The 27,630-nt window shown below is 38.7% G+C and overlaps 1 protein-coding gene across 6 annotated transcripts in view; it reads left to right on the forward strand.

The window, feature by feature from the left end:
• ITPR2 (inositol 1,4,5-trisphosphate receptor type 2) overlaps positions 1-27,630 on the forward strand; it is a 529,604-nt gene that overhangs the window by 50,270 nt on the left and 451,704 nt on the right. The window contains exon 2 of one of the 6 annotated variants that reach the window (XM_054238250.2): positions 19,595-19,670. The exons of the other annotated variants lie outside the window; for them this stretch is intronic. The gene's annotated coding sequence lies outside the window, so the exon portion shown is untranslated. The remainder of the gene's footprint in view (positions 1-19,594; positions 19,671-27,630) is intronic. 6 annotated transcript variants of the gene reach the window in all.

Consider the following 27,630-nt stretch of genomic DNA (forward strand, 5'->3'; position numbering starts at 1 on the left):
TGTAATACATGCTACACTGTACTTGAGGCTTCCTGTGCATTATTATTCAGTAATCACATGAAGTAGAAATTATTGCTATCCTAATTTGTGGCGAAAGTAAGTATAAAGAAGTTATACAACCATCTTAAAGTTACTGAGCTCCTTAGTGGTAGGACTGGGACTTTCACCAAGTTCTGTAACTCTAGAGCTGTTTGTTTTTAACCACTGTGCCATAATATCTATGGAATTAATCCCGCCTATGAATTCTACCTGTTAGTCCTGTAAAGCCACATAGATTGAATCTAATCTTTTTTCCATGTGATAGCCCATTAAGTATTTGGTTAGAATGACCATATTCCTGCGGATCTTTTCTTCTAGTCTTTTTTTTTAGTTCTTTTAACTGTTGCCAGCTACAAATTCTTATAGGGATTTTTCTGTCTTCATTATACTGCTTTGTTTGTTTTATGGCTGGGTTTCTGTTTGTCAATTTAATTCTGAGCTGTGTAGAAAGAACTGAACATAGTGCATTTGGGTTTTGTCTAATGAGAACTCGTCTCATTTTTGGATGCCACACTTGTAGCCTGTATTAGTCAGGGTTGTCTAGAGGGACATACTAACAGGATCTATCTATCTATCTATCTATCTATCTATCTATCTATCTATCTATCATCTATCTATCTCACATACACATACATATCTATATATATAAAGAGTTTATATATATATGAGTTTATTGAGAACCAACAGGATACACACATACACACACACACACGTGTGTGTGTATGTGTGTATGTATATATGTGTGTGTGTGTGTATATATATATATGTATATATATATACGTATATGTATATATATAAAGAGGAGTTTATTAAGTAATATTAACTCACGTGATCACAAGGTCCCACGATAGGCCATCCTCAAGCTGAGGAACAAGGAAGCCAGTTTGAGTGCCAAAGCTGAAGAACCTGGAGTTTGATATCTGAGGGCAGGAAGCATCCAGCACAGGAGAAAGATGTAGGCTGGGAGGCTAAGCCAGTGTAGCCTTTTCACATTTTTCTGCCTGCTTTGTATTTTGGCCATGCTGACAACTGATTAGATGCTTCTCACTCAGATTAAGGGTGGGTCTGCTTTTCCCAGCCCACTGACTCAGATATTAATCTCCTTTGGCAACACCCTCACAGACACACCCAGGATCAATACTTTGCATCCTTCAATTCAATCAAGGTGACACTCAGTATTAACCACTGCAAGTCCATCCCTTGTCAACTTGAACCCGTATACATCTCCTGAGCTCATACATAATCTTCAAATAAAGACAATAATAATGTCATAATTATACCTAACATAATACAACTATCCTTCATATAACCGGAAATGCACCAATCCTCAACCCAAATGCTATTACATAAAGTTAACAATAAAATGCTGATATGAAGTCAATAAATCTATGTCACATAATAAAGGAAAAGGGAAATTTGAAGATGTTTTCTTGGTACAAGTGTATACATACCTATACATGCTAAAAACATGGTTTTAGCAAAACAAGAAGGAAATAATCATGACAATTACATTCCTCATTTTTACAAATGATCATGTAGTTATAGTTGGTACTATACTGATGACTACTTTCTTCTACTACTCATTCTGTATTCTCTTTGCCTTCAGCAAGCACCTCAGCAGGTCATGGTTTTTTTCCTGGTGGAGTGACCCAAAACTTCATTCCTGAAGGATTTTGTAGTCCTCCCTGGATTGGGCTGATGTAGTTTCCCATTGACCTTAATCACAGGGCATGGTAATACTAAGAGATGCCCAAGGGATCTCCTGTATTTCATGCATACTCTTCCTTACTTCCATTGTGGAGTAGTAGACTGATTTCATCTTGATAGTCTAGGTCAGTTGCCCAGACAACACTGAAGCTCCCTTCTTAGCCTGTTGATTTACAGGTAGGAGGACCCCAAAGTATCCAGGTGACAATCTTAATTTACAATTTAATGGAATTGTTGTGTCTCCTGGTGACAGTGTTCCTTCCTCTGGAACTAAGGCCACTAGGTCTGCATAACATAATGTCACAGGAACAAGAAGCAAAATTTTTGCTAGTGGATGACTAGGGGTGATGGTGAGTGGTGCCACTTCCATTTCCACCCCTTGATTCTTGGATCCATGAATCCTGGCTATGGGAGAAACAGTACCATATATTGGATGCCAATTCAGAGCATACATGGCCTTCTAGAGAACTTTATCCCAGCCTTGTAAAGTATTGTCACCTAGTTGGCATTGTAATTGTGACTTCAAAAGGCCATTCAACTGTTCTATTAATCCAGCTGGTTCAGGATGATGGGGAACAATAAGACCAGTAACTTCTATGAGCATGAGCCCACTGACACACTTCTTTAGCCATAAAGTGAGTGCCTTAGTCAGAAGCAATGCTGTGTGGAATAACATGATGGTGGATAAGGCATTCTGTGAGTCCTACAGATAGTAGTCTTGGCAGTGTGTGCAGGATAGGCAAACCCATATCTGGAATAAGTGTCTATTTCAGTGACAAAACTTTGCCCTTTCCATGATGGAAGAATTTCAATATAATCAACCTGCCACCAGGGAGTTGGCTGATCAACCTGAGGAATGGTGCCATATCAAAGGCTCAATGTTGGCCTCTGCTGCTGGAAAATTGGGCACTCAGCAGTGGCTGTAGTCAGGTCAGCCTTGGTGAGTGGAAGTCCATTTTGCTGAGCACATAAGTAACTTCAATCTCTGCCATCATGGCCATTTTGTTCATGGGCCCATTGAAAAATGAACATGGGGGTGGCTGGGGAAAGAGGCTGAGTGGTGTCCACAGAATGGGTCATCTTATCCACTTGATTATTGTTATTATTTTTTTTAAATTGCATTTTAGATTTTGGGGTACATGTGCAGAACATGCAAGATAGTTGCATAGGCACACACATGGCAGTGTGTTTTGCTGCGTTCCTCCCCTTCACCCACATTTGGCATTTCTCCCCATGCTATCCCTCCCCAGCTCCCCCCACCGCTCTCCCTCCCCATTCCCGCCAATAGATCCCAGTGTGTAGTACTACCTTCCCTGTGTCCATGTGTTCTCACTGTTGATCACCCGCCTATGAGTGAGAATATGTGGTATTTCATTTTCTGTTCTTGTGTCAGTTTGCTGAGAATGATGTTCTCCAGATTCATCCATGTCCCTACAAAGGACATGAACTCATCATTTTTGATTGCTGCATAATATTCCATGGTGTATATGTGCCACATTTTCCCAGTCCAGTCTATCATCGATGGGCATTTGGGTTGGTTCCAGGTCTTTGCTATTGTAAACAGTGCTGCAATGAACATTCGTGTACATGTGTCCTTATAGTAGAACGATTTATAGTCCTTTGGATATATACCCAGTAATGGGATTGCTGGGTCAAATGGAATTTCAATTTCTAAGACCTTGAGGAATCGCCACACTGTCTTCCACAATGGTTGAACTAATTTACACTCCCACCAGCAGTGTAAAAGTGTTCCTATTTCTCCACATCCTCTCCAGCATCTGTTGTCTCCAGATTTTTTAATGATCGCCATTCTAACTGGCGTGAGATGGTAACTCAATGTGGTTTTGATTTGCATCTCTCTGATGACCAGTGATGATGAGCATTTTTTCATATGATTGTTGGCCTCATGGATGTCTTCTTTTGTAAAGTGTCTGTTCATATCCTTTGCCCACTTTTGAATGGGCTTGTTTGTTTTTTTCCTGTAAATCTGTTTGAGTTCTTTGTAAAATCAGCCCTTTGTCAGATGGGTAAACTGCAAAAATTTTTTCCCATTCTGTTGGTTGCCGATTCACTCTAGTGACTGTTTCTTTTGCCGTGCAGAAGCTGTGGAGTTTGATTAGGTCCTATTTGTCTATTTTGGCTTTTGTTGCCAATGCTTTTGGTGTTTTGGTCATGAAGTCCTTGCCTACTCCTATGTCCTGAATGGTTTTGCCTAGATTTTCTTCTAGGGTTTTTATGGTGTTAGGTCTTATGTTTAAGCCTTTAATTTATCTGGAGTTAATTTTAGTGTAAGGTGCCACGAAAGGGTCCAGTTTCTGCTTTCTGCACATGGCTAGCCAGTTTTCCCAACACTATTTATTAAACAGAGAATCCTTTCCCCATTGCTTGTTTTTGTCAGGTTTATCACAGATTGTATGGTTGTAGATATGTTGTGTTGCCTCCGATGCCTCTGTTCTGTTCCATTGGTCTATATCTCTGTTTTGGTACCAGTACCATGCTGTTTTGATTACTGTAGCCTTGTAGTATAGTTTGAAGTCTGGTAGTGTGATGCCTCCTGCTGTGTTCTTTTTACTTAAAATTGACTTGGCTGTGTGGGCTCTCTTTTGTTTCCATATGAAGTTCAAGGTGGTTTTTCCCAGTTCTGTGAAGAAAGTCAATGGTAGCTTGATGGGGATAGCGTTGAGTCTGTAAATTATTTTGGGCAGTATAGCCATTTTCACGATATTGACTCTTCTAACCATGAACATGGAATGTTTCCCCATCTATTTGTGTCCTCTCTTATTTCATTGAGCAGTGGTTTGTGGTTTTTCTTGAAGAGGTCCCTTACATTCCTTGTAAGTTGTATTCCTAGGTATTTTATTCTCTTTGTAGCAATTATGAATGGCAGTTCATTCTTGATTTGGCTCTCTTTAAATCTGTTATTGGTGTATAGGAATGCTTGTGATTTTTGCACATTGATTTTATATCCTGAGACTTTCCTGAAGTTGCTTATCAATTTCAGGAGTTTTTGGGCTGAGACAATGGGGTCTTCTAGATATACTATCATGTCATCTGCAAATAGAGACAATTTGGCTTCCTCCTTTCCTATTTCAATACCCTTTATTTCTTTTTCTTGCCTGATTGCTCTGGCTAGAACTTCTAGTACTATATTGAACAGGAGTGGTGAGAGAGGGCATCCTTGTCTATTGCCAGATTTCAAAGGGAATGCTTCCAGTTTTTGCCCCTTCAGTATGATATTGGCTGTTGGTTTGTCATAAATAGCTTTTATTATTTTGATATACGTTCCATCAATACCGAGTTTATTGAGGGCTTTTAGCATAAAGGGCTGTTGAATTTTGTCAAAAGCCTTCTCTGCGTCAATTGAGATAATCATGTGGTTTCTGTTTTTGGTTCTGTTTATGTGGTGAATTACATTTATAGACTTTCGTGTGTTGAACCAGCCTTGCATCCCCAGGATGATGGATAAGCTTTTTGATGTGCTGTTGCAATCGCCTTGCCAATATTTTATTGAAGATTTTTGCATCTATGTTCATCATTGATATTGGCCTGAAGTTTTCTTTCCTTGTTGAGTCTCTGCCGGGTTTTGGTATCAGGATGATGTTGGTCTCATAAAATGATTTGGGAAGGATTCCCTCTTTTTGGATTATTTGGAATAGTTTCAGAAGGAATGGTACCAGCTCCTCTTTGTGTGTCTGGTAGAATTCGGCTGTGAACCCATCCGGACCTGGGCTTTTTTTGTGTGGTAGGCTATTAATTGCTGTCTCGACTTTTGACCTTGTTATTGGTCTATTCATAGTTTCAGCTTCCTCCTGGTTTAGGCTTGGGAGGACACAGCAGTCCAGGATTTTATCCATTTCTTTCAGGTTTACTTTTTTATGTGCATAGAGTTGTTTGTAATATTCTCTGTGGATGGTTTGAATTTCTATGGAATCTGTGGTGATTTCCCCTTTGTCATTTTTTATTGCATCTATTTGGCTGTTCTCTCTTTTCTTTTTAATCAATCTGGCTAGTGGTCTGTCTATTTTGTTGATCTTTTCACAAAACCAGCTCTTGGATTTATTGATTTTTTTGAAGGGTTTTTCGTGTCTCTATCTCCTTCAGTTCAGCTCTGATCTTAGTTATTTCTTGTCTTCTGCAGGGTTTTGAGTTTTTTTGATCTTGCTCCACTAGCTCTTTCAATTTTGATGATAGGGTGTCAATTTTGGATCTCTCCACTCTTCTCATGTGGGCACTTATTTCTATATATTTTCCTCTAGAGACTGCTTTAAATGTGTCCCAGATATTCTGGTGTGTTGTGTCTTCGTTTTCATTTGTTTCGAAGAACTTCTTTATTTCTGACTTCATTTCATTGTTTATCCAATCAACATTCAAGAGCCAGTTGTTCAGTTTCCATGAAGCTCTGCGGTTCTGAGTTAGTTTCTGAATTCTGAATTCTAACTTGATTGCAGTATGGTCTGAGAGACTATTTGTTATGATTTCCGTTGTTTTGCATTTGCTGAGGAGTGCTTTACTTCCAATTATGTGGTCAGTTTTAGAGTAGGTGTGATGTGGTGCTGAGAAGAATGTATATTCTGTGGATTTGGGGTGGAGAGTTCTGTAAATGTCTATCAGGTTTCCTTGTTCCAGTTCTGAGTTCAAGCCCTGGATATCCTTGTTAATTTTCTGTCTGGTTGATCTGTCTAATATTGACAGTGGAGTGTTAAAGTCTCCCACTATTATTGTGTGGGAGTCTAAGTCTCTTTGTAAGTCGTTAAGAACTTGCCTTATATATCTGGGTACTCCTGTATTGGGTCCATATATATTTAGGATCGTTAGCTCTTCTTGTTGTCTCGATCCTTTTACCATTATGTAATGTCCTCTTTGTCTCTTTTGATCTTTGTTGCTTTAAAGTCTATTTTATCAGAGATAAGAATTGCAACTCCTGCTTTTTTTTGCTGTCCATTTGCTCAGTAAATCTTCCTCCATCCCTTTATTTTGAGCCTTTGTGTATCCTTGCATGTGAGATGTGTTTCCTGGATACAGCACACTGATGGGTTTTGGCTTTTTATCCAATTTGCCTGTCTGTGTCTTTTGATTGGTGCATTTAGTCCATTTACATTTAGGGTTAATATTGTTATGTGTGAATTTGATACTGCCATTTTGATGCTAGCTGGCTGTTTTGCCCATTAGTTGATGCATATTCTTCATTTTGCTGATGCTTTTTAGCATTAGGTATGTTTTTGGCATGGCTGTTCCTTTCTATGTGTAGTGCCTCTTTCAGGAGCTCTTGTAAAGCAGGCCTGGTGGTGACAAACTCTCTGAGTATGTGCTTGTTGGCAAAGGATTTTATTTTTCCTTCACTTATGAAGCTCAGTTTGGCTGGATATGAAATTCTGGGTTGAAAGTTCTTTTCTTTAAGGATGTTGAATATTGTCCCCCACTCTCTTCTGGCTTGTAGAGTTTCTGCCAAGAGATCTGCTGTGAGTCTGATGGGCTTCCCTTTGTGGGTGACCCGACCTTTCTCTCTGGCTGCCCTTAGCATTTTCTCCTTCATTTCAACCCTGTTGAATCTGATGATTATGTACCTTGGGGTTGTTCTTCTTGTGGAATATCTTTGTGGTGTTCTCTGTATTTCCTGGACTTGGATATTGGCCTGCCTTACTAGGTGGGGGAAATTTTCCTGGATAATATCCTGAAGAGTATTTTCCAGCTTGGATTCATTCTTTTTGTCACATTCAGGTACACCTTTGAAACATGGATTAGGTCTCTTCACGTAGTCCCACATTTCTTGGAGACTTTATTCATTCCTTTTTGCGCTTTTTTCTCTAATCTTGGTTTCTTGTTTTATTTCATTGAGTTGATCTTCAACTTCTGATATCCTTTCTTCTGCTTGGTCAATTCGGCTGTTGAAACTTGGGCATGCTTCACAAAGTTCTCGTGTTGTGTTTTTCAGCTCCTTCAATTCACTCGCATTCCTTTCTAAGTTATCCATTCTTATTATCATTTCCTCAAATCTTTTTTCAAGGTTCTTAGTTTCTTTGCATTGATTTAGAACATGTTCTTTTAGCTCATGGAAGTTTCTCATTACCCACCTTCTCAAGTCTGATTCCGTCATTTCATCACAGTCATTCTCCGTCCAGCTTTGTTCCCTTGCTGGTGAGTAGTTTTGGTCCTTTGTAGGAGGCGAGGTGTTCTGGTTTCGGGTGTTTTCCTCTTTTTTGCACTGGTTTCTTCCCATTTTTGTGAATTTATCCATCTGTCGTCTGAGTAGTTGCTGACTTTTTGATTGGGTCTCTGAGTGGACGCCCAGATTGTTGATGATGAAGTATTTCTGTTTCTTAGTTTTCCTTCTAACAGTCTAGTCCCTCTGCTATAAGACTGCTGAGGTCCACTCCCTGCCCTGCTTCTCTGGGGTACACCTGTAGCAGCTGTGGAACAGTGAGGGATGCTACCAGTTTCTTCTTCTGCTTTGTTTGTCCCAGAATGATGCCCGCCAAATGTCAGTCTGATCAGTCCTTTGTGAGGTGACTCTTTGGACATACGGGGGTCAGGGAGCTGCTTGAGGAGATGGTCTGTACTTTATAGGAGCTCAAGTGCTGAGGTCTGGGCTCTGTTGTTCATTCAGAGCTGTTAGGCAGGTATGTTTAAGTCTGCTGCAGCAGAACTCATAAAGCCCCTTTTTTTCCTCAGGTGCTTCGTCTTGCAGAGTTAGGGCTTTATTTATGAGTATCCATTGCACTGTCCTGCCCAGCTAGGAGGCAGTCTAGTCACTTCCTGCCTGCTGAGGCTCTGCCCTGCTGCCATGGGGTCTGCCCTGCTGCCGTGGGCTCTGCCCTGTTTCCGTGGGCTCTGCCCTGCTGCCGAGTGTAATTCCCTGTAGTCCTGTTTATATGGATGTGGTTAGAACTGCCGTGGTGATGGTGGCCCACCTCTGTATTGGCGGACTCTCTCTGTTATGGCGGGTTGCCTTGGCAACAGCAGGCTACGTCAGCAATGGGAGAGTACCTCAGTAGGGGTGGAATGCCTCGGTAATGGCAGATGCCCCTCTCCCATCGAGCTGCACCATCTTGGGTTCAGCTGTGCTTGCCGTGAAACTCTCAACCCTGAGTGTTTCCAATTGCTGTTTTGTTTTTGTGGGAGTGGGACCCACCAAGCCTCATCACCTGACTCCCTGCCTCAGAGCCCTTTTTTTTTTTTAAGTTGAACAGTTGACTCTCTCCCAGGTGTTTCAGTCGCCTGCTGAAAGGGCACTGGGATCTGTGTGATTTCCCATGCAGCGACCCACTGCGCCAGCTCAAACATCATTTCCCAGCAATCTCCTAGCCTGGCTTACTGTTTAAGTCCCATTTAATCAGATGAGTAGGCTAATCTGCCTTCGCAAGTCTCAAATTGCTGATTTAACAGGGCACCCAGACCAGTGTATTTTGTGCGGCGTGCCGCTGCACTGTGGCGCCGGCCGAAATGGCCGCGCCAGCCAAAACAGCTGCACTGGCGTCCCGTGTTGCTCCTACACCTGGGAATCTCCTAGTCTGTGGGCAACAAAGATCCGTCTGGAAATGCGGCCTGCACTCACCCTCTGCACTTTCACTGAGAGCTGCAATCCTGAGTTGCTTCTATAGCGCCATCTTCGGAAGCTCTCCCTTCTCCACTTGATTATTAAAATCACCTTCTGGTGAGGTCACCTGTTGGTGAGCACTCACATGGGATATAATATCTTCATAGTTTTTTACCATTCAGAGAGGTCCATTCACATACCTCTTCCCCAAATTTCTTTGTCATCAATTTTCCAATTATGCTTTTTCTAAGTCTTTGACCATCAAGCCAAACCATTAGCTATAGCCCATGAATCAGTATATAATTACATACCTGGCCATTTCTCCTTCCATGCAAAGTGTACAACCAAGTAGTAGAACTTGAAGTTCTGCCCACTGGGAAGATTTTCCTTCATTGCTGTCCTTCAGGGATGTCCTAAAAAGGGGCTATAGTGCTGCAGCTGTCCACTTTCAGGTTATGCCTGCATATTGTATGAACCATCTGTAAACCAGGCCCTAATTTTCTCTTCCTCTGTCAGCTGATCATAGGGAACTCCCTATGAGGCCATCAGTGCAGGCTGGGGAAGAGAAGGCCAGGTGGCAGGAGTGGAGACTATGGGCATTTGAGCCACTTTCTCATGTAACTTATTTGTGCCTTCAGGACCTGCTTGAGCCTGATTACGTATATACCACTTCCATTTGATGATGGAATAGTGCTGCACACAACCCACTTTATGGCTAGATGGATCAGAAAGCACCCAGTTCATGGTAGGCAGTTCAGGTCACATGGTAACTTGATGACCCATAGTCAAATGTTCAGTTTCTACCAAAGCCCAGTAACACGCCAAGAGCTGTCTTCCAAAAGGAAAGTAGTTATCTGCCAAAATCCTAGAGGTCTCTCCTGTGATTCACCTATGAAGGCCTGTCAAAGGCTCCAAACCATATCCGTATCTGCCACTGACACCTCAGGCACCATTGGATCTGCTGGGTCATATGGCCCAAGTGGCAGAGCAGCTTGTACAGCAGCCTGGACCTGCAGAGCCTTCGCCTGTTCTGGACTTCACTCAAAACTGGTAGCCTTTCAGGTTGCTCAATAAATGAGCCAGAATAACACAACCAAATGAGAAATGTCTTGCCTCCAAAATCTAAATAGGCCCACTAGACGTTGTGCTTCTTTCTGGGTTGGAGGAGGGGCCAAATGCAGCAACTTATCCTTTACCATAGAAGGAATAGCTCGAAAGGCTCCACACCACTGGACCCCCTAGAAATTCTACTAAGGTAGAAGGTCTCTGAATTTTAGTCATATGTATTTCCCATTGGTGAGACACGCAGATGTTTCACCAATAAGTCCAGTGTGTTTTTCTACTTCTTGGTCACTGGATCCAGTCACCATTAAATCGATAATGGTATCAATTTAATGGACCAGTGTGATATCTTGTGGAAGCAAAAAGCAATCAAGGTCTCTCTGTATAAGATTATGACAAAGCTGAAGAGTTTATACCCCTGTGGTAGGATAGTAAAGGTATGTTACTGGCCTTGCCAGCTGAAGGGGAATTGCTTCTAGTGGGCCATATCGACAGGAATGGAGAAAAAGCCATTTTCCAAGTCAATGGCTATATACCAGGTATCAGGAGACATGTTAATTTGCTGTAGCAAGCAACCACATCTGGTACAGCAGCTGCAAATGAAGTCACAACTTGGTGAAGCTTATGATAATCAACTGCCATTATCCAAGATCCATCTGTCTTCTGCACAGGTCAAATAGGAGAGGTGAATGGTGCTGTGATGGGTATCATCACACCTGCATCTTTCAAGTCCTTAATGGTAACCCTAATCTCTGCAGTCCCTCCAGGGGTGCGATATTGTTTTTGATTTACTATTTTTCTAGGTAGAGGCAGCTTCAATGGCTTCCATTTGGCCTTTCCCACAATAGTAGCCCTCACTTTGGGGGCCAAAGTGGTAGTTTTGCCCCCTGCTAAATATATTTGTGCCAATTATGCATTCTGGCACTGGGGATGTGACCACAGGATGAGTCCTGGGGAACCACTGGACCCACTGTAAGTTGAATCTGAGCTAAAACTCATTAATTACCTGACCTCCGTAAGCCCTTTCTTTAACTGGAGGACCACATGACACTTTGAGTCTGCTGGTATCAATGTTAGCTCAGAGCCAGTGTCCAGTAGTCCCCCAAATATCTGATCATTTCCCTTTCCCCAGTCCACAATTACCCTGGTAAAATGTTGAATACCTCCTTGGGGAACAATGGGAGAAAGATTAACAGTATAAATTGTCAGTAGTGTAGTGGGGTCCTTCATCAAGGGGATCTGGCCTCCCCTTCATTCAGGTAAACTGGCTCAAGTCTGGTAATTGATTGAGGGGTCATCATTCTCTGTTTTATAATATAAATTAGTCTTTTGTCCATTTGACCTGGAAGTTTTCTGCTTCTATAAATTAAGTAGGAATGCAATAGGCTTTTTATCAATTTCACTTCTAGGAACATCATGATTATTTGAGTCAGACTATTCTGATAGCTACTTTGCCTCTGCTGTCCATTATGGTAGCTACACCCACCTTGCCTCTGACAGTTGAGTGTTACCATTTGGCCCCTGCCACCTTGGGATCCAATTATTCCCATGGTATTTAAATTTTGTAGTTGAGTGACTCTTGTATCTATGTTAGATCTGACATACAGAGAAGAGCAATTACAGGCCTCTTCAAAGATTCAGGTGCTGCCCTCACAAATCTGTTTTGCAAAGCATTAGTCAAGGGTATATTTTCTGGACCCTCCCAGCTGGGATGAGTAAAGTGACTAATCCACTCTAGCATCCCAATCTCCCTAAGCCTTTGAATTCCTTCCTCTACATTAAACCAAGGGAGATCAGGCATTTCCTGCTCGCTCACAGTGGGCCATCTTTTAACCCATATTTCAGCTAACCAAGCAAATAAACTATTAGAACCTTTTTTAATTCCCTGAGCTGAAACATTAAATGCAGAGTCTCTACTTAGTGGGCCCAAATCAGTGCATTCAGCCTGATCCAACTCTATGTTCCTTTCACTATTATTCTACACTGTTAATATCTATTTCTATGTCTATTCTCCAGATTTCTGTTTATATAAATTAGAAAACTCAAGCAATTCTTTTTGAGTGTAGTATACCTCCTCATGGGTCACACTCTGAACCTCACCTTTAGGGGCCTGCCAGGACATTAGTCTAGTTTTAGGCCTGGAAGCAAACAAGGGTGTTGAAGATGGTTCCTGAGGAGAATCAGCATTATCTTGCCTGGCAACTGCCTCAGGGGAGTTCATCCCTGTTGCCTTAGGCAGTGCAGGGTTTATCTACTCAGACAAAGGTAGAAAGGCTGATGGCATCATGAATTGGGGAAGGGATGTTGCCACTACTGGAGATAGGGAAGCTGTTTCTTCTGTTAAAAACAGTTCATCAAATTTTAGAAGCTCCGTCTCCCCAGCTTTGTAAGAGTCCTCCCACACATCCCCATTCCAAGTTGCAGGGTCTCATTCTTGTCCAATGAATGCCCTCACTTTAGCGGTGGACACCCGGCGAGGCTGTGTATGCACTTTTGTTGCAGGTCAGCCACTTGCATGATAAGAGCTTATGACTATTTTTTCACAGTTTTAGCTCTTTCTCTAGAGGAGATAAGATTCTTACTGAGGGCAATGTTGTCAGATTTGAGGCATCTGCTTCCTAAGCCAGGAGTTAGAATCCCTGAGTTCCTCATTTTCTTTCATCACTTTGTCTAGTGAACTTAAGAGCAACCAACCAACTTCATTAGGTTCATTGGTTCTCCACATATGATCAAAGGTATTATGTATAGAGTCACTAAACTCCTTCCCTCTCATGAGTGGCCAGTCAGGAGTATCAAATGCATTTATTTTGCATAAGTCTCTACACAGTTCATGCCAAGGACTATCAGTGTTTCCATACTATTAGAAGTAGAGTCTTTAGCAGTTTTGGATCTAATCATATTAAGCAGACAACTCCAGAAACCCCAAAACCAATGAAAGAACTCCATCCTTAATATTCTGTTCCTCTAGAACCACTCCCAGTACCAAAATCTATATTAGTCAGGGTTCTCTGGAGGGACATAACTAATTGGATATATACATATATATACATATACACATATACATATACACACATACATATATACACACAATATACATATGCACACATATATACACACACGCACATATACACATACACACATATGCATATACATACTTGCACGTACATGCACATACATGTATACACATGTATATCAATACATATATACATGTATGTATATATGCATGTGCATGTATATACATACATGTATGTATATACATGTGTATGCATATGTATATGTGTGAGAGTGTAAAGTGGAGTTTATTAAGTAGTATTGACTCACACGATCACACAAGATCCCACAATAGGCCATCTGCAAGCTGAGGAGCAAGGAAGCCAGTCTGAGTCCCACAGCTGAAGAACTTAGAGTCTGATGTTCAATGGCAGGAAGCATCCCACACAGGAGAAAGATGAGGCTGGGAGGTTAGTCCAGTCTAGCCTTTTCACGGTTTTCTGCCTGCTTTATATTTTGGCTGTGCTGGCAGCTGATTAGATGGTGCCCACCCAGATTAAGGGTGGGTCTGCCTTTCCTAGCCCACTGATTCAAATATTAATCTCCTTTGGCAACACCCTCACAGACACACCCAGGATCAATACTTTGCATCCTTCAAGTAAGTTGACACTTAGTATTAACCATCGCACAGCCCAAGAATCTTGGGCCAGAGTCCCTGACTCACCTCGTGCTTTTAGTCAACCCAAACTCCTGATGCTTTTTTCATTTGCATCTCTGGACTCTGTTTCGTCCCTCCTGTGCTGTGTAATTGGTTCTTTGGAGTCAAGTGGAGGACCTGTTACTTTTGATTTTGTTGCATTGGCACATTGTTCTAGGCTTGCTCTAGCCTAATAAATTTGTGTTTTGTTCTTTTTTCCTTTTTTTTTGAAAAAATCTTAACTCTTATCCAAATTGTTTATTCTAATTCCCAGCCTTATGACATCTTGAAATTTGTGAAGTTAGTAAAACATATGTGTGTGATGATCTCATTTCATGTTTTTTCGGCATTATTGGATGTGTCTGAGGAGAAATACATTAGGATAGTATAAGTTGGGGTACTTGTGGATCAGACCCTGGAAGACTTGGTAGAGGTAATCTATTTGGGAGGTTATCCCTGGAAGCACAGATGAGGACTTGGGAGAGAATGGGCTGAAAGGAAGAAAAGGTAAGACAGTGTGTATTAACGAAGCTCAATCCTGGTGGAAGCAACTGAAGCTCAGCCCTGCCGGGGCCTCTTGAAAGCCATGCAGAACATGCCTTGGAGCCTCCCACCCATGGACAGGAAGGCTGGGGCCAACTTATATCCACCAAGGGTTTTGGTTTGCACCACAGGGTGTTGTTATCTCATTCCACAATATACTTCTACACCATTCCTGCTGTTTCTCCCGGTGGCAGGGAGAGTGCTCATGCGTAGAAAAAGAGAGATCCAGGAAGTCGAGGTGGGAAGCTGTTTGCATGTTGGAAATTGTCTACTTCACTTGTTGGTGAACTTGGGCCTGAGGACGCATGTTCACATTCTTGTGCATGGTCAGAATTTTTACCCGTTTCTTTAATTGAAAGACCTGTGATTGGATTGTAAACTGTGTGAGTGTCAGGACTGTGTTAGCCTTGTGCTCTGCTCAGTTGCCAAGATCAAGCACAGTGTTTTGCATATTGTTGGTGCTGACTTAATTTTTGCTGAATTAATGAATAAAGTTTTAGAAAAGAATTTATGGATTTATGTATTTATTTTTCTATAAAAACAATGTCTCACTATGTTGACCAGGCTGGTCTCAAACTCCTGGCCTCAAATGATCCTCTCACCTCAGCCTTCTTAAGTGCTGGGATTAGAGGTATGAGTCACCACACCCAGGCTAAGAACTATAATTTTTAAAGGCACTATAATTTCAGTTCTATCACTAGGTGCTTTTTTAGTGTCTTAACACTACCCAGCATGTAACATAGTTTTTCCATTAGCCGTTTTATGTTAAAGCAACGTGTAGACCTATTAGTTTTTTACAGTCTTAAATTCTACTACACCTTTAAATTTAAGTTCATAGGTGTCAATGTGGATTCTAACAATTCTTTAGTGTGAGTAACAGAAGGCAAAAACTTCTCTATTATTAAGTGAAGATGTTTTTAGAAGTTTGTAGTATTTTGTAGTTTGCCCCTACTCAAAGAAGTTCAGAAAATTGCAGTGGATTTCCAAGTCAGTAGTTCCATTATTTATACTAAAAAAAAAAAAAATGATTAAAACTCTCCAGTTGAATGTTGTTGCTATGTTTATCCTGTGTGTTTGTGGTAAGTCATCTGTTTATAACCCTTACTGCTAATGCTGTGTTATTAAACTCTTAAGTAACAGTGGAAATTGGATAATAAGTTTACTCTCCTCCATGAGGTTTCAGAGAAGGGCCACAAAATGAAATGAGAACACATTGCTTTTCCTCTTTGCTTCTGCTGTCAAAGCTAGTCAGGATTGCAGAAGTGCTTATGCATTAAAATACTTTCGTCTCTGTATTGGGAAGAGGGAAGTTGTGTGGTTCTGAGTAATGAGGTAGCACTGTTTTGGAAGTCTCACGAACCACTGTTGAAGGCAACGCTCACATAATTAATTGTGTCTCTGAGTCATGAACAGTATGTGAATTTTGGGTGATTTATGGCTTTAATTGTGAGATTCAATTCTCTCCCTTCAGAATAGGAAGTGATGGGCAGAAAAGGAACAATAGTGGTGCATGGGGTGTAGTGGGGTAAGAACAGCTCTCCAGCTCCCTCACTTTCTTATCCTATGTCCTTGGGTTAATTTTCACGAGCTGTAGGCTCATATGTAAAAATCTCCCTTCCTATGGTGTATATGGAATGAGTTTTGTGTCTAAATTCTTAGTGAGTACTGAATAAATATCTTTTTTTCTGTATTTTAACAGCCAACACTATTCAAGAATAGAAAGACCTAAATATTAAAATTCTTAACTTTTAGTGCTTATAATGGCCTTTCTCCATGTTGCCCACCTTAATCCTGAATAACCCTGTTTTTCAAATGTGGAAACCACACTTTAGAGAAGCAGCACGCTCAAGTTGCATAGGTGACAGGTAGAAAGGTAGGCTTGTTTTTCAACACTGTAAGATCTTGTGCAGCCATAAAAAAGAAGTAGTTCGTGTCCTTTCCAGGGACATGGATGAAGCTGAAAGCCATCATTATCAACAAACTTAACACAGGAAATGAAAACCAAACACTGCATGTTCTCACTCATTAGTGGGAGTTGAACAATGAGAACACATGGACACAAAGAGGGGACCATCACATACCTGGGCCTATCGAGGGGTGGGGCCCCAAGGGGAGGGAGAGCATTAGAACAAATACCTAAGCATGCGGGGCTTAAAACCTAGATGACAGGTCTATAGGTGGAGCAAATCACTGTGGCACAGGTACACCTACATAAAAAACCTTCACATTCTGAACACGTATCTACGAACTTAAAGTTAAAAAAAAAGATCGTGGATACATTTAGCAGATTTGTCGAATATACACCATGCACACATACACCATGTGCAATGCAGTGCATGAAGTAGTTGCTACAGTTCAGACAAATCAGAAATGAATGCTGCTTTCAAGGAATTTATATGCGGAAGATAAGATATGTATATAATATAACACTAGGTAGAAAGTGATAAGGGCTAAATCAAATGATATGGTGAAGTATTATGGGAGGAATATTTTAATTTCCTGTTTTGAGTGATGAAGAAAGCTTCTTAATTAAGATGGCATTTGGCCTGAAAGATTTGTGCCTTTGGGGAAGGGACATGTAGACTTGTTGGGCCCAATATGCACCTTTATGTGAAATTAATTCCCAGGGTAATAATTGGTGTGCCAAGTTCATTTGCATTTCATCTTTAAACAGTAAAGGAATGTTCAGTATTCTTTTGAGTATAATACTGAGATGAAAGTGCCAAGCCTTTGCCCCAATCTCTTTGGTCTTCTGCAGGTGTTACACAGTAAATAAATGACAACTAAGTGAAACAAGAGTCCCACTGCTATAGATAACTAATATTTATTTAGTTCTTAATATATATCAGGTAATGTTCCAATTGCTTTATATTCTATTAATCCATTTAATCTTTTATAGTCATGTGAGATATATATTATTATTAAATATTATTATCCTCATATATTAAAATGCTATGACATAAATACCCCCAAAGCCCAAAAAATAAACAAACAAACAAAAAACCCCATAATGACTTCTATTTTGTAGAAATGTATTTCTCTTTCACCTAATAGTCCCTAGGTGAATGGTCCAGGACCATCTTGGCAACTCTGTCATTCTCAGCGTGTGGCTTCCAAAGTTGTTCCAGTAGTCAGCATTTCCTAGTTGGTAGAAAGGAGGTAAGGGGAATACAAGGAAAGTAGATTCTTCCTTCAGGAGGACTCCTGGAATTTCATAAATCACTCTCACTCATATCTCATAGACATATAGCATATTGAATTGAATGGTGGCCCTGCAAAAGACGTGTCCATGTCTTTATGTATAATGTCTTTTTATATAAGTGTGATGTTATTAGGAAAAATGGTCCATGCAAATTAAATTAAGGATCTTGAGATGAGATTACCTTGGATTACACAAGTGGGCCTCAAATCTTATATACCCTTCTATAAGACATTTGAGTAGAAGGCACACACAGAAGGCCACATAAAGACACAGATAGTGGATTTTTGCTTCCATAAGCCGAGGAGTACTTTGAGCCACCAGAAGCTGTAAGAGGCAAAAGAGGATTTTCTCCTAGATTCTTCAGAGGGAACATGGCCTTGCCAACACATTGACTTTGAACTTTGGCCTCCAGAACTATGAGAGTGTGCATTGCTGTTGTTTTAAGCCACCAATTTTGTGTTGATTTGTTGTGGCAGTCACAGGAAACGAATAAACTTGACTCCATGTTGCTGCAAGGAGCCTGAGGAATATGGTAATTAGTGGGCTGGCCATGTACCAACCTAAAACTACATCAAGGAAGAAAATAATGGATATGGTGGGGGGAGGATTAACATTCTCTATCATATCTCATTTTATAGATGAGGAAGTTGACTCACAGAAGTTAAGTAACTTGCCTCTTGTCATACATCTAGGAGGAAGCAAGCAAAGCTGTGATTGAAATCTAGACCCTTAACTACTAAGTATACTGCCTTTAAATCCAAGAGACTGTAGAAACACAGAGAAGAGAATTGTGATTGGCTTTGGAATTCAGAAGAAGAATGGCTAGTTGTTAACCAGGCAGAGAGGAGGGGATGATGGAGAAAGAGGCATTTCTGGCTAAGGCACAGAGGTATGAAATAGCATGACCAGTGGGTGGGGGCAGATCAAAACTCAGTTAACCCAGAAATACCTTCTTAACTTCACTGAAAAAAGAATAAGCCTCCCCAGTCTACAGTTCTGTGACATTTTTCACCTCTAAGGCTGGCTGTGTGGGAAGATGGAGAAAGACCTTATTTATTCAACCCCTTGCCTCTCTTGACCCTTATAGGAAGGTCCTTGGTGAAGTCTTCAGATATTTATATGATACAGATCTACTTTTGGAGAAAAGGATGATCCTTATAATAGTACAACAAAGTACATTTTAATCATTTTTATAGGACGTTGCTCTCCTAAATGATGTGGAAGGTGTATGGTTAGAATATTTCTATCTATGCTATCATTATTAAGTTTGTATTCTTTAGGAAGTTATTCCCAATCATGTTACACCAATTATATTTCCCTTGGAAAATGCATTCTTTTTATAATGTATTTCTAGGGACACATTGTAGTGAGAGGCATGGACTGTTTGTGGAAATGAAACTTTGGCTCCCTCAAAATACTTTCCATGAATTAAATATAGATGTTTTTAACTAAACCATCCCCCATCCGCTCTTATATTATCTATTAAAATATCAAATCAGTTTCCTTTTTATCTACTGTCTAGTATAAAGTGTCTCCACTGTGAAGGAGGGTATTATATATGTATTTACTATTTTAAATGGAAATATGTATGCATTAATATTGTGCTTCTATGGTTTATGGTAAGTAGGCCTTACTTGTTTTTCTTTCTTCTGAGTATTAAGCAGATTAATAAAAGTTACATTTTGTTTATGGAAGTCTCTATGTTGCTCCATAAGCTTAATAATCATTAACTTATTCAAGCTGCCACCAAGAGTTTTAGATAAAAGATTGATTTGTACGCTGTGTATTCAAGCCCAAGTCAACTACCTTTCCTTCCCAGGTGTTGATATAGTGAGCGAGCAGTTTGAAGATCTTCTCTGAACAGGTGCCCTTGTTTACAGTTTGTGGTTTTCAAGGTAAATACAGCAACTTCAGAATAAAGCAAAAGTTGCTGGTGGGTGGCAATGTTTGTTTTACAAATACTTGGAAGTGGTTTAGAAATTGTCTTTTAAAGAATAAGGTGGATAATAACCCAATAGAGCAGCCCACATGAATAGAGATCCAGCCTCAGTTAACAAGGCACCACTGACTCACCCTTGTTCTCCTGGAAACTTGCTTGCCCTTTAACTGGAACCCCTGCAAAGAGAAACTTTGAAATGAAAATGAAAGTGATGGCTCCGCTGGAGCTCACTGAGTCACGGTGCTTCTGCAGTGTTTTACTATCTGGCTGGGATTGGTGTGTGTGTGTGTGTGCTCTACTAGATGACTTGGAGGTGGTTAAAGTTATACAGACTCTGAAGGTCTATGAAGAACTGGAGGATAACACGCTTATCTAGAGAGTGTACTATCTTGGAAGTAGCCTAAAAATGGTTTTTACTAGCATTTTAGAAAGGGCAGAAGCTTCAGCTTTGTTTAGAAATTGTGCTGTGGACATTTGTCCTTCTGGTTCTATTTAGACATGAAACACAAGTGCACCTACAAATTGTTGTAGGAAGCCTCACAGTTATTCAACTTGAACTCTGATTATATCTGCACAATTAAATACCCAGATGTGGGTCCTTAATAATTTTTTTTTGAGATGGAATTTCACTCTTGTTTCCCAGGCTGAAGTGCAATGGCATGATCTTGACTCACCACAACCTCCGCCTCCTGGGTCAAACGATTCTCCTGCCTCAGTCTCCTGAGTAGCTGGGATTACAGGCATGTGCCACCACACCTGGCTAATATTTTGTATTTTTAGTAGAGGTGGTGTTTCTCCATGTTAGTCAGGCTGGTCTCGAACTTTTGACCTCAGGTGATCCGCTTGCCTCGGCCTCTCAAAGTGCTGGTATTACAGGCATGAGCCACCACACCCGGCCCGGGTCCTTAATTTTTAAGAGTGTGAAGGGGTTCTGTGACCAAAAGTTTTGAGAAATGCTTACTAAGGAACAATCAGGAAACAGGAGTTAGGCATAAGCTTAATTCGGCTACTGGGAAAAAGCACGTGTTCAAAGCAGTAGATAGGCATGGTTCTTACCTAGGAACCATGGTCAGGGAATGTAATTAGAAATCAGGAAATCAGCAGGTACACCAAGGAGGCAGCATGAAATAAGGGAGCAGGAGAAAGGCTATTGTCTGTGAGCTTTCTGAGTGTCCACAGTGTATCCCTGCCACTGAGCTTATAGCAGGATGAGTGTTTGTCAATGATTGAATTGATAAGTATAAACAATGTTGAATCAAACATATGTTGAGAAACATATGAGGTGAGATGTTTATGATAGAATTATTTATAATGGAGGAATCTTAAATATATAAAAAGAAGAAACAGATTTAATACATCGTAATGTATCCTAGGAGGGAATGAATATTTTCAGGTAATATTTTAATGACATTAGAAAATGGAAAATGGAAAAGAGCCTTCATGTGAAACTGCATATATAATACATTTCTGCTTATCTAATATATATATGCATGTATACGTGTACACTTTGGCAAATTTGTCTGTCTCTCTAAAGATACATAACAAAATGATAATCATGTTTAACTCTGGGACATGAAAAGAGGTGTGATTTTTATTTTTATTTATAGTCTTTAGATTTTGCAAAATGTTTTCGGTGATCATACATCAATTTTATATTTAGAAAAAAGCCCAAGTTTTTCATGCATACATACACCCTTTTTCTGAGTCACTAGAGAAAGGTTCAAGTCAAGTTTCATGTTGAAAGAGCTTCCTGTCCTAGACTTAGAACTTTTTTATTTATGTGCCGCCTGTATGAAGCCGCTCTGAACCTCTGGAGGGAGCAGAGGCAGGTGAGAATTCTAAGCAGAAGTGGGCATTGGCAGTCAGATGTTATCTACAGTAGAGGAAAGACACAAGTATGAGAAGTTGCTTTAATTTGAACTGCAATACTTGATGCTCCATGTGAAGAACTTTAACAAACTCCAGGCTCAGAAGGAGGCCAGCCTGCTGCGGGGCCATCAAGGAAAGCACAGGAAAGCTTGGAGCAGTGAGAACAAGAAAGGAAAGAAGGAATGACTGAGGCACTGGCAGCCTTGCTTTCTCTTTGTCATTTGGAAGGAAAAAAAACCTAAGCTTATCATAGGAGGAAAAAAATAATAATTAAAAGTATATATTTATACACACATGCCTATGCACATATACATAGTACTAGCTAATGTTTTCAGTGATTTGCATTTTCTAGTGCTTTACAACACAAATGGTCCTATATTGCCTCAATTTTACCTTTTTTTCTTGTCTCTTTAAAATATAGGAAATCTGTGACATTTAAAAGTGAAAGAACCCTACACACAAATTAACTCAAAGTGGATCATAGACTTCAATGTAAGGATGAAAACTATATGACAATTAGATCCAAACAGGATTAAGTCTGCATGACCTTGGGTTATACAGTGATTTATTAGACGCAATACCAAAACATAGCCGACAAAAGAAAAAAATGGATAAACTGGACCTCATAAAAATGAAAAACTCTTGTGCTTCAAAGGACGCCATCAAGAAAGTGAAAATGCAGTCCAGGGAAAGGGAGAAGGTACTTCCAAATAATTTATCTGATAAGGGACTTGAATCTAAAATAAAGAACTCTTATAAATCGATAATAAAAAGACAACCCAATTGAAAAGTGGGCAAAGGATCTGAATAGATATTTCTTATAAAGATATAAAAATGGTCAATAAACACATGGAAAGATGCTCAACATCGTTAGACATCAGGAAAAATGCAAATAAAAACCACAATGAGATATCACTTGAAATCTGCAATGATAGTTATCATAAAAAAACAGATAATAAAAAGTATTATCTAGGATGTGGAGATATTGAGACCCTCATACATGGCTGGTGGGAATTTAAAATAGAACAGGACTTTGAAAAACAATCTGGAGTTCCTCAGAAAGCTATAAAAAATTACCATTTGGACCAGCAATTTCACCCCTACTTGAAAATGTATGTCCACACAAAAGTTTGTACCTGGATGTTCATAGCAGCATTGTTCATAATTGCTCAAAGTGGAAACAACCCAAATGCTTAGCAGCTGGTGAATGGACAAATAGAACATGATATATCCCTATGGCGGAGCATTATTTAGCTGTAAAATGTAATGAACTACTGATACATGCTATGACATAGATCAGCTTTGGAAATATGCTAAGTGAAATCATCATATTATAAAATCATATTGTAAAATGCTACATATTGCATGATTCTATTTATATGAAATGTCCAGAATCTGTACAGACAGAAATTAGATCAATGATTCCCGAGGGCTGGTGGAAGAGGAGGTAAAGAGAGGCAGTAAGTACAAGGTTTCATTTTGAAGGGATAAAAATGTTCTAAAATTAGTTTATTGAGATGTTTGTACAATTAAACTGTGAATATAGTAAAAGTCTTTGAAATTACACACTTTCAATGGGTGAGCTTAGTGGTATGTAAATTATATATTAATAAAGCTGTTAAAAAACAAAAGATATGTAGCCATGATAAAATGTTAAAACTCACAAATAATAAATTACAAGTTTAAAAAACTGTTGTATAACATTACAATCAGCAGCAATATGTAAAAATTAGAATCTTTAAGAGCAGGTAAGGGAAATAGGGACTGTCATACTGAAAGAGAAACTATACGTTGGTATACTTTCTAGAGAGCTATCGGATGAACCAGACATATTTTAAAGGCCCAGAAAGGAAAATATAAACTAACCAGCAAGCAAAGAATTCTGATCTTAAACATTAAATAGCAAAGTTGTATCTCTATTTTACTCATGAGTATACACACTCAATGATATACTTTCTTGCTTGTAAAATTTATAATCAACATAAATTATTGAGTCAACATAGGATGGGCAAAATTCAAGGCAAATAAAAGTATCAATAGTTGTTTTGATGCATCTTCCATAGAAAATATGGGCTATTTTGTTAACTTTTCATAGAAAATTCTGGGTGTACTGGTTAAGCTCTACTTATACAAAATGTATTGTAGGTTAGAGCTTCCTTGTTGTCTGACAATAGATTTAGATGGAAGGGCCTGATAATCTTATCAGTCACTGTCTTCATTCCAGTTGAGTTTTAGGATAGCCCAAATGTGGGTAAAAAATTTACAGAAACATTGTTTTTCATTAGCCATGTTCCTTTTAATAGCTAAAGAAGAGAAAACAATAAAAATATTCAGCAATTTAGGAATGGTTAAGTAAAATATGAAATGTAAGTATCATTCAAAAGAAATGTGGACTTTTCCAATACTCATTCTAGGATGTCCATTTCCCTGACTGAATTAAAAGCTCTATGAAGGGATAAAGTATAACTGTTTTGTTCACCTTTTCATCTGCAGCAAGTATCATAGTACATACCCATCATAGTACATACACATAATACATACACATACATAAATGTCTGATAAATTAGTCTGGAAAAATGTTTTTTGTTATGTTTTTCTGCATTTTTAATTAGTTTATAATTAAGAAAAATTAAAAGCAAACAAAACAACACGCCTTTACCCTTCCTGCTATTAACATCTTGTTTGTTAATAAGAATTCAAAGAGAATATGTTGCTTTATTTCTTGAAATATTTTCCTTTAAAATTTTTAGTATGATGAAAAATAAAAGCAACACATACTTTCTGTCATTCTAAAATATTAGGAGCTACTATTTGGTGCAAATTCTGCTCTGTTCAATCAGTGTCACAATCCACAATTCCCAATTCAGAATCCAATTCAATTACCAATCTTGAGGCTTTCTGGCAGAAGAGGAGATAAAGTGTTACGGAAATTTTATAGATGAAACAGAAAGTGTGAGGGGTAAGAAAGGAAGAGAGGAAAGATACCAGCTCCTTTTACTTGATACATATCACTTGGAGGAGGAGAGAGGGAAGAAGAAAGACAAAAATCTTGCTAATCTTCAATCAGCAGTGGCTTTCTCCTGATTCCCACCTGCAGTTCATTTCACACTTTGGGCCCTGTCACCTACAAGGGGACTCACTTCAGACCTTGAGGACTTTTCCCTCAAGACTTCATATTTATGTTGTTTATACTTTTCAAATCTTAATGGATTTATTTTCTGCTTTAAAATCCTTAATTTTATAAGTACTCTCCCATATTGCTAATTAATTTTAACTATCATTTATCTTTTAAAAACTACTATAGCCTTACTTTAAAAAAAACTCTCAATATGAAATAAAGTATGCATTCAAAGAATAGATATAATAAATGTACATGTGTATATCTAAGTATATATACATACATATGTGTATAGATACATGTATGTGTGAGTATATAGATATAGAGTATATTGATATAAATATAGAAATAACTGGGCAGAGCTCAAAAATAACCTTGATTAAAAAAAAACTTTATCTTTTAGAGCAATTTAAGGTTCATAGCCAAATTGAGTAGAAAATACAAAGATTTCCCATATATCACATACACACAGTGTCTTTTACTATCAAAATTCTGCACCAGAGGTATATTTGTTATAATTGGTGAACCTACATTGACACATCATTTATCACCTAGAGTTCATGTTAGGGTTCAGTAGGCTTCAGTCTTGGTGGTGTACATTTTATGGGGTTTGACAAATGTATGCTGACATATGTTCACCAATATCATGCAGAGTAGTTTCGCTGCCTAAATATCCTCTGCATTTTGCCTGTTCTTCCCCTTCTCCCCAGCTACTAGAAATCCTTGATTCTTTCATTGTCTCCATTAATTTTGCCTTTTCCAGAATGTCATAGTTGAAATCCTACATTATGTATCCTTTTTGGATTAATTTCTTTCACTTTAGTCATAATACATTTAATCTTTCTCCATGTCTTTTCATGGCTTGATAACTCATTTTAGTACTGAATAATATTCTATTGTCCGTGCCACAGTTTATTTATTTATTCACCTAAAGAAAGACATCTCAGATACTTTTAAGTTTTGTCACTTATGAATAAAGCTGTTGTAAAAATTGTGTGTGCGCACGTGTGTGTGTCCATGTAACTTCTCAATTCATTTGGGTAAATACAATGGAGTATAATTGCTGGATCATATAGTAAGAATATGTTTAGTTTTATAAGAAACTACCAAACTGACTGCCTTACAAAGTTGTTATAACATTTTGCATCTTCACCACTATGAATGAGACTTCTTTTTGCTCCATATCCTTGGCAGCATTTGGTATTAGTTTTTTTGATTTGGCAATTCTACTATCTCGTTGTTTTAATTTTCAATTCCTTAATGACACATGATGTTGAACATCTTTTTATATGTTTATTTGCCATCTATATAATTTCTCTAGTGAGGTGTCTGTTCAGGTCTTTTGCACAGTTTTTATTTGTTTGTGGGCTTTATTTAGAAATCCACATTAGCAATTGTGATAGTTGGGATATGAATCCAGTAATTACTTTTCTTCGTGGATTATTTAGTTTATTTATTTATTATACTTTAAGTTCTAGGATACATGTGTAGAACATGCAGGTTACATAGATATACATGTTGCACAGTTTTTAATTAGGTTGTTTATTTTTTTATTGTTGAGTGTTAAGAGTTCTTTGTATATTTTGGATAATAATATACAAAGACATTTCCTTTATCAAATATGTCTTTTGCAAATATTTTTTTCCCAGTTGGTCCCTTATCTTTTTATTCTCTTGACATTATCTTTTGCAGAACAGAAGTTTTTATGTTTCATGAAGTCCAGCTTATCAATTTATTCTTTCATGGATTGTGCCTTTGGTGTTGTACCTAAAAAGTAATTGCCAAACTCAAGGTCATCTAGATTTTTCTCCTGTTATCTTCTAGAAATTTTATGGTTTTGCATTTCACATTTAGGTCTATAATCTGTTTTTAGTTAATTTTTGTGAAGGGTGAAAAGTCTTTGTCTAGATTTAGTTTCTTGCATGTGGGTGTTTAGTTGTTCCAGCACCATTTGTTGAAAGACTATCTTTACTTAATTTTATTGCCTTTGCTCCTTAGTCAAAAATCTGTTAAATTTTTATGTGGGTCTATTACTGGGCTATCTGTTCTGTTCCTTTGATCTGTTGGTCTGTTCTTTCACCAATATGACACTGTCTGGATTACTGTAGCTTTACAGTAGGTTTTAAAGTCAAGTAGACCTGTTCCTTTCACTAAGGAAAGATTGAGGAGGAGGGTAGGGGAGATGGATGCCAAAATTTCACGTTTTATGTAATAAAGGCTAGATGTTAAGATCTGGCTTTAGGCATTTTGGCCAAGTGGGTGTGCTAATTGTGAACCTGTAATCAAGCAGAATGCTTTACCCAGTGTTAGCATTCAGGTAATCATATAAGTCCCTTTGCTTCTTTGTGTATGTAGAAGAATGGAGAAATGCCACAGTTTCACTCTTCAAATTTCCATTACCAGAAGGAAACAGTGGAAGTGGGGAGGAAATTCCCTACTAACAAAACTTCTAAAAGAAATACAAATTACACAAATGCCTCTCAGCTAGCTTAAGAAAGAGTACTTGCAAATAACTTAGAAACTCCTGTTCCCTCACAAATATAACTACTATCCTGAGTTTTTGTGTTAACCATCCCTTTATTTTCTTTAGTTTTATCATTTACAACATGTGTATGTATCCCTAAACTAAATATCCGTCTCATTGTTTTCTGGGTTCATAAACTTGGATGGGAAAAAAAAGTCATACCTTTCTTTTCACTAGCCTGTTTTCATAATTTTCATTATTTTCACTAGTTCATTGCCTTTGATTACATTTATTTGTTTATTTATTGAACTGGTACTTTTAATTTTTTTCCTCCAGTTTTATTAAGATATAATTGGCAAAAAATATATTTAGGGTATATAACATGAAGAGGTGATATATGTATACATTGTGAAATGATTAAATGAAGCATATATGCCCCAAAACATGCATCCATCACCGCAAAAA

This window comes from Callithrix jacchus, chromosome 9 (assembly GCF_049354715.1).
Source record: "Callithrix jacchus isolate 240 chromosome 9, calJac240_pri, whole genome shotgun sequence".
NCBI lineage: Eukaryota > Metazoa > Chordata > Mammalia > Primates > Cebidae > Callithrix > Callithrix jacchus.